This window comes from Eleutherodactylus coqui, chromosome 1 (assembly GCF_035609145.1).
Source record: "Eleutherodactylus coqui strain aEleCoq1 chromosome 1, aEleCoq1.hap1, whole genome shotgun sequence".
Taxonomy (NCBI): Eukaryota; Metazoa; Chordata; class Amphibia; order Anura; family Eleutherodactylidae; genus Eleutherodactylus; species Eleutherodactylus coqui.
Window position 1 is genome coordinate 74685689 of NC_089837.1, and position 13747 is coordinate 74699435.

The window sequence follows — 13747 nt, forward strand, 5'->3', positions numbered from 1 at the left end:
ATCTAGACTAGTTTACACTGTGCAAGTATTTGTGTTTAATCTGATCGGTTGTAAACTGTTGATTACACATTACTGGGGTTATCCAGGATTCAAATATTGATGACTTATCCTTATAGAGACTTCATAAGACAATCAGGTGGGCGCAGAGTGTTAAGGCAGCAGAAATGTAGTCCTAAGCTCTTGTTCACGATCTGAAGGTTGCGAGTTCAATCCCTGCTTGTTTCAGGTAGCTGGCTCAAGGTGGACTCAGTCTCTCATCCTTCTGCGGATGGTAAATTGAGTACCCAGCTTGCTGGGTGGTAAAAGATGATTGGGGAAGGCAATGGCAAACCACCCTGCAAAAACAGCCTGCCAAGAAAACGTCACAATGCAATGTCACTCAAGGAGTCAGTCATGACTCGGTGCTTGCAAGGGGACTTTACCTATGCTTATAGAGACCTGATAAGGGAAGACGATCAGATGAGCAAATATTATTTTCACATTGGCAGATTCTCTGCCAGGAATGAGCCCAAATCAAAAAAAGATTTTTTTAGCCCGAGGAAGGATCATTAGAGGATCGGAAAGCTTGCTGTAACATCATGTATATTTGTTAGCCATTAAAAGGTATCTTATCTACAAGATGACTTGGTTTCTCTCACTGAGAACAATCACACTTTGCTCTACTGGCTAACATGGTACAAAACCTCTTTTTCAATTCATGTCCTGTCGCATGGTATGACTGAGGCTATAAATGTGAGTGCTTGAGAGCAGGAAAGGAATTTAGATCAGAGTTCCATCTGGTTCATCCATCTTTCTGGAGCTGAGAGAGCAACATACAGAGGCACATGGGTGCACCTTCAGCCCTCATGTATTGAAGATGGAGGAGGAAGAAAGACTTTGTGGGTGCAAGGATCAGCATGAACAGTGAATGAGCCCACCCCAGAGAGAGGGAGAGAGACAGTCCTAAGTCTTTCCTACACAATGCCCAGTGCAGAGGTACTCTCCTTCTCGAATGTTCACACCCAAGCGTCCTGGAGTCTGGGACCGCTGGTTGGAGGTACGTGTCTACAATTGTCACACACATAGGCGTCTTAAAGCCAGGGATCACTGTGTGGAGGTACTCATTTTCAAGTCTGTCTGTATATACCTCAGATCTACCTGCACTTGGAATACTGTCAATTGTTACCTTTTATTGTTGGAGTGTTTATTAAAGTAAAGTTTTTTCCAGGCCCTGACCGTTCCCAGGGACCTGAGGTACTATACTCCTGTCTGTGGATCATTTATTTCCCCGCCGATGTTCAAGCTGGGGGGTACCGGAACGGTGGCGTTACCTGTGACAAACCCCGCACTTGTTCTAGTGTTTAGTGGGCCTCTCCGTGCCGGGGGTGTCTAGTAGAGGCCAATTGCTGCCCTGGCTTCGGCTGCATGCGTCACACTGGGAGGTAGCGTGGTTAGTGCCACCGTGACAAGCCAGCATCTTGGCATACGTTGAGGAGCTGGGAGGGCATGTGTCTCGGGTCACCCTACGGGACGCTGCACATTTACATTGAGTAATTTGCACTACTGGATGTTAGTGGGATTTCTTGGACACATGCAGTTGCACTGTCATCAGCAGCACATTGCTGTTTAGCAACAGATGATATAAAAGATACAATCACCTGACAAACAGGTACTTGCTTGTTGGTCAGGTGATCAGCAGTGCCTTCATATGATCAGATGAACATTTGGTTTGCAATCTTCTGTCTGTGTAAAACGCCATTTAGTGTAGGCAGGACATGCCAGAGGTTAAACGGCTCCGTGTGAAATTCTCATTTGGTGTCCCCCTCCCCTTCTGAAGTTTAGGTAAAGTTTGCACTTCAAGAATTTTTTTGCCTAACCACTTCACACTATATATAATATTATATACACACACACACACACACACACACACACACACACTACTGCGACCATGTAGGACACGGCAGCTGTGGCCACACAATCAGTCTCCCCTTGAAATTACTTTAGTAAGTTTGACGTTCTGCTCTCAACAAGGTTGTCCAGTAATTATACTTAAAGGGGTTGTCTCGCGAAATCAAGTGGGGTTATACACTTCTGTATGGCCATATTAATGCACTTTGTAATATACATCGTGCATTAAATATGAGCCATACAGAAGTTATTCACTTACCTGCTCCGCTGCTGGCGTCCCCGTTGCCATGGTGCCGTCTAACTTCGGTGTCTTCTTGCTTTTTTAGACGCGCTTGCGCAGATGGATCTTCTTCCTTCGGCTGGTCTCGGAAGCATTGGCGTTTTGGCTCCGCCCCCTTGTACGCGTCATCGCGTAGCTCCGCCCCATGACGTGTGCCGGTTCCAGCCTCCTGATTGGCTGGAATCGGCACATGACGGGGGCGGAGCTACGCGATGACGCGTACAAGGGGGCGGAGCCAAAACGCCAATGCTTCCGAGACCAGCCGAAGGAAGAAGATCCATCTGCGCAAGCGCGTCTAAAAAAGCAAGAAGACACCGAAGTTAGACGGCACCATGGCAACGGGGACGCCAGCAACGGAGCAGGTAAGTGAATAACTTCTGTATGGCTCATATTTAATGCACGATGTATATTACAAAGTGCATTAATATGGCCATACAGAAGTGTATAACCCCACTTGATTTCGCGAGACAACCCCTTTAAGGTGTAACGACACAAAACTATGAAATTATTATTTAGCTCACTCAATGGACACCATAAAAAATGCCAGAATTGCTGTTTTTGTTTTTTTTTTATGTCCCACAATATTATGTATTGAAAAAAAAGTCAAATTTATGTACTTCAAAAAGGTACCAATTAATAAAACAAGCAGGCAAAGCCTAATTTACTAACACAGTCCGGGTGCAAAGTATACACGGTATGTACAAAACGTATGAAGATTAAAGCAAAAGACATGCATGCATACTGCATAGGTACACCAAAGTCAAGAGGATGGTTTAAAAGTAGCATGACATTGCGCACTTACTGCAGGCTTCCAATCGCCATGCACTACTTTGGTGTGTATACTTTGATCTTTATTGTGTATGTAATTCGCACAATGTGTGTGATCACCAACATGGTAGCCTATAGCAGATTGGTACAGCGTATTCCGCATGCTGTAACAATACATTCATGTGAAGGAGCCCGATATAATGAAGGCAAACATCCACAAACACCTTAAAATCAAATGAAAGTACAGATATAGGGTGGCTTCACACGAGCGTGTGCCTTACATAGGTGCACACAAAAGCGTGCACCCACGTACGTGCACAAACACGCGTGAATGCAGGTGCGTACATTGCTTTCAATGGAGTCGTGGCTGCTGCCAGCGGCTCCATTGAAGGCAATAGTCTGCCGGCACCCCTAATTGTTTTTCAGGGAAGAGCTTTACATATAAGCGCCTCAGTCAATCACAGGCAGCTCTCGCCTGTCATTCATTCAGCGAGAGCTGCCTGTGATTGGCTGAGGTGCTCAGCCAATCACAAGCAGCTCTTTCAGCAGGCTGGGATTTTAATTCCCCGTCTGCTAAAAGAACTGCATTGCATTGCTCAAGATAGAGTATGTGGTTTTTATTGTTTTTAACAATTCTTTGCCTTGTTTTTCAGGGAAGGGCTTATATTTAAACCCTTCCCTGAAAAACAATTACAGGGTGCCGGCAGCTGGATCCCCTACCACAGCTGCACTATGGAATTCTTTATTCTCCGCGGGGATTTAGAATTCCTTTGCTTCATCTGTCACATCTGTGACAGGTGCAGCAGGAAATTCTTTAATCTCCGCAGGGATGAAGAAAACACCTGCCACATGCGGCAGATGTTTTTTTCATCCCCACGGGGGGGGGGGGGGGGGGGGGGGGCGGGAGCTGCAGATTTATGTGTATATATATACATACAGTGATACCTTGTGTTAAGAGTGCCTCAACTTACAAGCTTTTTGACTTGAGAGCAGGCTCTCCCGAATTTTTCCTTTGACGTAAGAGCAAAAACTTGGGTTAAAACTTAAAAGCCTTGCTCTCAATGGGGCCCCCGCTGCTGCCGGTGGCCCCATTGAAAGCAATGGCCTGCTGACAAACCCTGCAGTGATTTTTGTGAAGGGCTTTAAATATAAAGCCCTTCCCTGAAAATCATCCCTAGCTGTAGTAAAAAATATATACTCACAGTGGCTCAGGTGTGTCTAGCCGCCGCTTGACCTACCTGCATTTTTAATTCCAGTCTGCTGAAAAGTTGCAGAGCAGTGCAGGGATTAATGGCTTTTCTATTCGTTTCAATGGGGAAACTGGTTTTGAGATAACAGTGTTTTGGGTTAAGAGCTCCATCATGGAACAAATTAAACTCTTAACTCAAGGCACCACTATATATAACAAAAACACGCTCGTGTGAAGCCATCCATACACAAAGGTTACCACCATAATAAGTAGTACCAATCACTCCAGCTCATATACCCCAATAGGCTGACAATTGCTAAGTAAGCAAAAACTGAAAAAAACACAAGTGCAAAGTTGGTCAAAGATAAGCAGCAAGGCCATATCATAAAAGCATGTCAAACGTGGCGACAGAGCAATAGCAAGCAATATATAGCAAAATGATCGGTTAAGAGTTCCTTCATACTTGTTATGTTGCAGCGTTGTTTTTAAACACGAATGTTAAAAAAAAAACGCTAGTTCGTGCTTTGCGATTTTTGTGCGATTCGTTTTTAACTTTACAAAGTCCTATTGTCATTTATGTAAAAAAAAAAAAAAAACACAGCGATATCGCGATTGGAAGCGTAAAGTCACCCTTATCCTACCGCAATGATAATCCCATGTGTAAGGGAGAGAGAGGGGTATCCTGACTTATCCTGCCTCTGTTGCCAATTTGTCACGGATCGACTACTTCGATCGCTCGCTGCTGCTAACCGTCAAGCCAGAGCCTCAATTGATCACTGTAGTGGGATTGCAAGTTTGGAGTCGTTAGAATACAGTCTGATTTGTAGACAGCTTTCCCGGGCTTCTGCATGCATGCAAAACGAAAACTCGAATCAACGCCTAATCTGTTCTAACGGCTCCCGCACTCTACAATACTCACACACTACTACTGCCAACACCCGCCTGTATGTCACTGGTAAGCTGGAACCCAGACTATGAATTATCAACACAATTTTGGAAATTATGGCTTGTTTTAAAACTGACAAGGCTTAACTAATAAATTGCAGATTTATTCTAAAAAAGGCTAGTAGTGCTAAATATCTACATGTATGCAAAAATATACAGAAAAGGATGTTCCTATGGAGTTACTAGATTTGGGAGAAAGATACTAGATTTCGGATATTCTCCAAGGCTCTGATTTGTGCGGAGTCACGGAAGCAAATGAGAAAGCCTTACGCAGTAGCGTATCTCCAAAATCTGACAATAGGGGTTCGTTGAGCCCCAAGTTATAAAGGATTCCCCAGAACCCCCCCCCCCCCCCGCCCTCTCTGATGTCATCCAGGGAGGGGTGGAGTAGAGAGGCGTAAGCACCTGTGGAATAACCATAATCCCCCATTTTGGCCATATCTCTGCAAGAGATCTTCCGACCCAGAATATATGCTTGCCATATTTCCGTTCATGATTTTATCTACATAACGACACCAAGCATGACCCGGAAATTATACCTAGACGCCATTTGGGGGTGTTCTGGGGCCCACAACTCAATGTGTTTAGATGCGTTTTCATGAAAATATATTTGAAATCAGGCTAGGACTTTTGCATGATCAATAATCCTTATTAAGATATTTTCCCTTAATAAAAATCTTTGGAGCCAGAGGGTTTGCAGGGAAGATCCAAGGGAGGAAGGATCCTCACCGACAGGGGGTAATTAGCATATCCCTGTCACTAGCTAACTTGATTGCCATCAGAACAAAGAACTTCCTATGGCCAAATGTATATCAGATACCTGTCAGATGTGAGGATGGAAGTGAAAATGAAAAGAATATTGAGTCGTTCCACCCAACTCTCCCATAGCCCTGAATGGAAAGTTGATAGACAGTTGGGTGACACTATCAATACGAGTATACCACACAGAGTGTGCTTTCTGTTGACTACACAGCCCAAACATATGGCTTTCTAAATCAGCCTTGATGAGATTGTACCAAAATCAACTTTTAATCACCTATCCATAGGATAGGTAATAAAAGTCTGATTGGTGGTGGTGTCACTGCTGAGACCCCCACTCTTCCTGGGAATGGGGGTCCCATGTCACCCTTTTCTCCTCACTGCACCCCCTGTAGCGAGGAGGAGATTGAATGGTACAGCAGTCACACATGTACAGCGCAGCTCCACTCATTTTCAATGGGGCTGATGGAAATAGCCAAATACAAGGCTGAACCATCGCCGGAAGTCCCAGTGAAAATGAATACAGCACCACTGCACATGTGTGACCATAATTTCATTTAATCTCCTCTTTACTGTGGGGCAGGAAAAGGGTGCAATGAGCCCTCAGTGAGGAGGAATGTGGGACCTGAACCCCCTTCTTGGGATTAGTGGGGGTCTAGCTGGTGGGATTCCCATCAATCAGACCTTTATGACTTATCCTATGGATTCTGTAACCAGGTGGTTCTTACGGTGAACCTTTTAATCCAGCCATGTGCTGTTGACTGTCCTATCTAAAGGATGCAGTGCTTTTTGCCGTGCAGGAGAGATGATTATTTTCACTAGTGTCCACTAGCCCAGGAAAGTAGGTGGTGCCGTGTTATTGCACTGGCTGCACACCTCTGAGTATAGGTCATCAATGTCAGCTCGGTGACAGTCCTGCTACATCCCTCCTGGCGACTATAGCGCACATACTCTTCTGCCTCTCTCCAGATGCCCGGTTCTGGCATCTGCTCGGGCAACAACTGTGGTCCCAATAGTGTGTACTTGCGCTCTGGCACATTCTTAAAGGGCCAACCTGCATCTCTCTAATGTCTCTCCTACCAACCAGGAATGTTCCCTGAATATATTGGGCATCCTCTTTCCCTACGGAGGGTGCTTGAGTATTGTGGTCTTTTGGTCCTGCTCAAGGTGCTTCCAAAGTTCATTATGATTCACTGGTTCCTGACATTGGCTATCGCAGAGTATTTCTTAATCTCCACTCCTAACCCTAGCTTGATATACTGACAATGCCTCTGTCTGCTGCTTGCTACCTGACTTGCTTAATCATGCTGAACTTGTTCTCTATGATATGACCTCTGGCTTGTTCTTTATGTTGAAATATGCTGCCTACTGCGACCTAGACTGTCCATGCTCCCTTCATGCCCTCAGGTACCACAAAGTAGCATTACTGGAACCACTTTCTGAGCAAAGGCCTAAGAACCCCATAGTGAAGTCCACAATGGCTTCATTATGGGGTCCTCAGGCCTTTAGTGACTTTAATGGAGGTTGTCCACGCGGAATCTGTAGCAGAATACAGCATGCCAAGTACTGTACTTCAGTATTGTGACCAAAGTATAGCTATAGCACAGTAACGCCACCTTCATCAGGCTCCATCCAATTCCACAACTGTGATTAATCTTATGTGCATAAGAACCTCATGTTCTACAAAGGGAAATCCCTAGAGTGTGTTTTGGGGAGTAGATGACAACCATCAACATTTCATGCAGGAAACAAAGTATTGGTCTAAGTTATATCTTATACTTTATAGACATTTTTTACAATCTGCAAAGGTAAATTGTCTGTTGAACTTACTAGAAAGGAGACTTCTGCATCAAATCCCAGATTGGTGCAATGTGTGGCTGTTGGCGTGAGATCCTGGAACAGAAGAAGCAAAGCAAATGCTTTTAAAATGAAGTAGTGGAACATTTAATGCATGGTCACATTCTGTGCATGTAAGGAGTGACAGAAGCATAATACTCTACGAGCAACACAAAAGGGCAAAATGCAAGCTCTGTACATTCAACCATTGCCATACCCGAGCTAAACTACAAGTGATGATAATGCATAGTGACATGTACAGAAAACAAGAGTTACACTGTAACAAAACTGCATGATTCAAAGACCGGAAACTCTGCTACCTATCCAGTTGTAAGCAAGAAGGCATCATTGGAATTGGATTATTAGATATTATTGAATAATGATAGAGTATTAGAGATGAGCGAGCATACTCGCTAAGGGCAATTACTCGAGTGAGCATTGCGGTGAGGTGCGGGAGTGAGCAGGAGGGAGCGGGTGGAAGAGAGGGAGAGAGAGATCTCCCCTCCGTTCCCCCCCAGGACTCCCCGTCGGCAGCCGAATTTTTTCTCCTGAGCGGGCAGGTACTCGCTAAGGGAGGGCAATGCTCGATTGAGTAATTGCCCTTAGCGAGTATGAGCGCTCATCTCTAAATAGTATGTTTAACCCATTAACAAGGGGGGGGGGGGTTTAAACATTTTTGAAGATTTTTTAAAAATTTTCAATGTTGCAATATATAGTTAAAAGAAAACCACAACCCTAAACTCTTGCAGTTTCCACAATATCCACTAAGTCTAGTAATAGTCCCTCCACTAGAGGGAGCTCTGGAGCTTACTGCATACAGTTCTATCATTTAGTACACGATATAACAGTATACAGTAAGCTGGGTCGTTGAAAGAAAACCTCTTTTTAGCCACCATATCCTTCATCTAATGTATGAGGGTCCCAAAAATAGATTCAATTAACCCCTTCATGCAAATCAGATGGTAATAATTTGTGTGGAGTTGGTGGGAGTGTCCGTCCTCTGTCCAACACAGCTGACACCCATCTGCAATGGAAGGGATTGAAGATAAATGATTGACAGCCAGAACCAGAGTTAAATGCTGTGGTCAGCACTGACTGTAACATTTATATGCCTTAACAGTGGGAGGGGGATCCCTCCATTTCCCAAATGGCCTGCTTGTGACGACATTGTGGCGTGGCATTCAGTGTCCATAGCAGCCTGTGGCCTTGTGAAGGGCTTAATGCCAGCACATATTTAATATACCTCAATACAAATGTATTGCAGTATACAATAAAAGTGATCAAAAGACTGAAAAGTTCAAGTCCCCTATGGGGAATAAAGAAAAAACATAGAAAGATAAGCTTAATAAAGTTTTACATTCTTAAAATAAATAAAAATATTTTAAAGTTCCAAAAAAAAATCTCCTTTTCCTGGTATACACATAAAAAATCCCAATAAAATTATTTGAACATAATTGGTATTGCCATGTTTGTAAAATTCCAATCCATTAAAATAATATATTATTTATTCTGCACGGTGAACGCTGCCAGAGAAAATACACAATGCCAGGATTTCGCTTTTTTTAGTCACTTTTAGTCATCCTGGCTCCCCCCCAAAATTTTGAATAAAAAGCGACCAAAAAAATGCAATTCAGAATGGTACTAATAGAAGTTACAGCTCAGCCTGCAAACCCCCCCCCCCCCAAAAAAAAACAACAAATCTTCATACAGCCAAACGATCAAAAATATAGAAAAGTTATGCGTGTCAGAAGAGGGCAACAAAAGCTATTTTTTTAGTTAGCATACATTTTTTACTTTTAACGTAGTACAACATAAAAAACTGTAAAGATTTCACCGTAATCGTTCTGACCTATTGAAAAAAGTTGCCACATATGTAAAAATAAAACCTCCCCAAAAATGTCACAATTTTTTTTTTTTCCAATTTCACTTCATTTAGAAATATTTTAAACATTTTTCAATATATTATACAGTGCACTAAAAAAGTGCAACTTATTCCACAAAGAAAAAAATACTAATAAACTTCATATGGCTAAATAAACAGAATATAATTTTATATATATATCTCATGAAGAGCAAAAAAGAAGATGAAAAAGTACAAAAGATTATAGTGCTAAAAAGGGTTAAGTCAGATGATCCCTTTAACCCTTTGCAATCTAATTTTGGATTCGGGGTTTCCTAGGAGGCTTTCTCTTTCTGCCATTTTACAATGGCGCCATCTGCTGGCTGGAGCCAGTACTGAAGTATGAGAGGCCCCTGACAACAGAGCGGCCAGTAATATACAGTAAGAATACCCTGCCGGATGTCTTCTGACATCGGAGCTGTATAGGCTTCAATCAGAATGTCTTCATACATCAGACAATGGATTGGAAAGGGTTAAGATTACAAATGTCTACTGAATATTCTCAAAATATGAACTTCTTTTCAAAGCACTGAAAATGTTGGAAACCCCCCCAGAACTTCCCACTAAATGACTTTATAGGCAGACGTAACTTTCTAAATTTATGGAAGCTAAGCAGTGCATCATGGATGTCCCCCGTAAATAGATAAAAGAGCATCCTGAGTGCTCAGGGATGAAGGGTGTCAAGCTGCATGCAGTCAGGGATGTAGAAGTATGTATCAAAATGTTTGAAAATCTTATAAGAATATACATTTGATGAATGAACTATAAACAAAGCTGCAGAAACCCCGGATTACAGTAATTACTGAAGAAATAAAGGAATAAAAAAATCAAGCCCCTAGAAGAAGTTGTTGCTTTGCTGCAAAAGTCGGCATGCAGTTATATCTCAGGCGGATATGTAAATGATGAGAATTGTGATGTGATTAGATGAACGGTCTTGTCACCTGAGGCCCTAAAAGTGGTTCCCCCCTTGGCCTATAAGAGGCTCTCAGAGGCTCCTTGGTGTGTAGTGACTTCTTTTCCCACTTGTGTAGAGCTTGTTGACCACTAGACACCTCTATGACACAATCAAAGAGATTACGCCTAGTTAATAGAGTTCGGGATGGGCACCTTGGAATGTGACAAGCTGGATGGCCGTTTCAATGAATTGTCCGCCACCTACGCCATTATGACCAGACTGTTAGGAGGTGTTGGAAGCAGTGGATGTGTGAGGGCACGCACACAAGGCAATTGGGATCCGGACACCCTCAAAAGACCACTAGTACAGAGGATTGTCTGATTGTCCAACAAACATGAGCAAAAACAACTGTTTCATTGTCCACCATCCAGAGACAGGTGGCTCCATCGTTACAGGCTTCTGTTTCTCTCTGAACCATTTCTAGGCACTTGCCTGAAGGACATTTGGTCTCATGGTGCCCATTACATGCCTTTAAAACCCACCCACCATCACCTCCATTTATAGTGATGTAGTGGGCAACAAAACTTGACTGTTATAGAGTGGAATAGGGCAGTCTTCAGTGACGAATCCAGCTTTAGTTTGGGCACTGACGACAGCTGTAACATAGTATGTTAGGCTGAAAAATGACAAGTGTCCATCCAGTTCCCCCCTCCCTTTCCATGTTGATCCAGAGGAAGGCAGAATGTTACAGGTTTTGCATTGGGGCCCAGAAGCTTCAAGTTATGTCTCTGTGCAGCATGGTTTACGTATGGGTATGGGTACAGATACAGATAGAGGGGGGGGGGGGCCCAGCTCACCTTTTGCATCAGGGCCCCTGAGCCTTTAGTTACGCCCCTGATCACAACACTTCCCAATAATAAAATGAAAACCCTGAACATATGGAAAGCTGCTCTCTACTTACTACTCACTTCTTTCTTGCTCTTTTTCTTACTGTAGGTAGAAGAAAAACAAGACTGTGCTTTACAGGAGAAGTCTATGGTTACTAACCGCGATGACTGCACATCCCCTTTTAACGTACAGAAGTGCTGCTTATTTTATAGTATGGCCACTTGTTTCAATAGGACAAGGCATTTAAATAGCTCAACACAAACACACCACAAAACGCCAATTGTGTTGTTATTTTGCAAATAGCTGAAAAGTCTGTAAATTTGGCAAATAAAACTAAACTTGCAATTGGATTGGGTATATTGGACGACTGAAGGTAACAAACATCAATTGTGACCATCTTTAAAACTCCCTTGAGTGACTTTGCGATACACTCCTCCGCTAATGAACTGGCAGGCCGTACAGTGGATCAGCACATATAATGCCTACCGTCACTATGCCTGGGTGACAAGTACTGTACCCTACTCAAGAGATTTGCCATAAAATAAAAGATGGCACTTAACACTGGCGTAATAATGTTCTGTATGGACGTTTAACAGTGGGCATGAACCTTCTGTATGCCATCACTTCCCCAAAGGAAGATGGAGACGGTGAAATATCAATCCAAGAAAGAAAAAAAAAATCTTGCAAACAAACAGTAGAGGAAAAACTTTTTAAGACACCAAGGTTTGCTAGGCGATACTGTAATTGAGATTTATTTTAACGAGCGCAACATTAAATGTCTGTCCCTTCTAACACAGCCAAGCTGCAGCTTTGCATCAATTATTAACTCCACTTCAAACACAGCAAACAATCCGGCTACTTAATTACACTCAGTCCTTCACATTATTTATACAAGACCGAAAAAAAAGGGTGAATGCTTTTGTCATCAGTCTGTCCGGATAGGGGGTTAGTTATACTATGAATGTGAGGGGTGCTGCAACCCTGCTCTATACCAAAGGTGCAGAAATGCTCTGTGACATTACACTATTGGGGCTAGTAGTTAAAGCTCATTATCCCAGGATTTGGTTTTTTTTCTCCCTTTATGCACAAATGCATAGGCGGTCCACCTTGCAAAATTTGAATAAATGGTCCCTTAGCATGAAACAGGACCTCATATTGCACCTGCATTCCTACCTCCTTGGAACCTCATCCCTTCCAGCTGGCAATCTAGTCTGCAAATATGCTACATTGGGATAGTTTCTAGATTTTAAGGGCCTACCATGATCATTTATGTAAACATGTGCATGACAACATTTAGCTACATTCCAAAGGTTACTGTCATTGTAAACATAGCTAATTGACTACAAAAAACCCAAAAAAACTGGTTTCTGCCTGTTTGGGGAAGCTGCTGAGAAAGGACTGTCCCCGATACTGCCTGCTGTCTGGAGCTGAGAGAGAGAGTGCCAGTCTTGTGTCTCCAGACCAGTGGGACACTTGGACAAAGACAAGGATTTATGGAAATCGTGGTGGAGTAGTGTTCCTGACATTGGACTAGACTGGGTCAGGCAAAGTGACATATTGTAAGTGAGGCTAGCCTCAATCTGACAATAAGTGTGCAAATAGAGGAAAAGGTTAAAGACAGTGTGTTAACAGGCCTGCTCTAGGACATATGACTCACAATGCAGACATTAACCTCAAACAAGATTCTGATATTTGAACCAGGGTTATTTAAAGTGACAACATACGTGAATATGGGAACCATCTTTTCCAAGAGATTTAATTGTGTAACCATTATTGCTATATTTTAATTGTTCATTTCTATTTCTGTGTTGATCAATAAATATCATAAACTTTGGTTACTCCATCTGCTGCATCGTATACTGAATCCTGCATCGTACCACCACCTGTTACATAGAGCTGAAACGCTCATTACTCAACAGCGGATATTCGCTATTATGCTAGTTGCCATTGTTAGTTTTAAGACTTGCCCTGCCAATAGTGAAATGCTGTAGAGTATTAATTATGCTTAAGGCTGGCCTTACACATTTGATAGCTGTTGACCAAAAGGTCATTCAGTTGACAACTATCTCGCCCAACAACCCTACACCCAATGCACGTTCATCTGAGTGCGCAAGTGTGCAGAATAAAGAAAGAAAACAAAAGCCACTGCCAGATAATTGAGGCAGTGACCTATTTCCCTGAAAACTAGAGGATAGAGCAAGTTAAAATCCAGTGTCGTACATAGAAGAGAAGGGGCCCCACGCCAAAGATAAAAATGTGCCCCTTATTACAGGTGCTGGATTTGGGTACCTAGGACAAAAGAATCTGAGGTTTGCTTTTTCCTCCACTCACTTTCCATTAACCTTAAGACATATCCCAAACTGCTTATTTTCAAGCAATTGAGTTCCTCAGGAGATGGAA

The 13747-nt window shown here is 42.9% G+C and overlaps 1 protein-coding gene across 1 annotated transcript in view; it reads right to left on the reverse strand.

Moving 5' to 3' along the window:
* Positions 1-13747, reverse strand: part of HPCAL1 (hippocalcin like 1) — a 185430-nt gene that overhangs the window by 107915 nt on the left and 63768 nt on the right. Inside the window, exon 2 of the mRNA XM_066597322.1 lies at positions 7659-7721. The gene's annotated coding sequence lies outside the window, so the exon portion shown is untranslated. The remainder of the gene's footprint in view (positions 1-7658; positions 7722-13747) is intronic.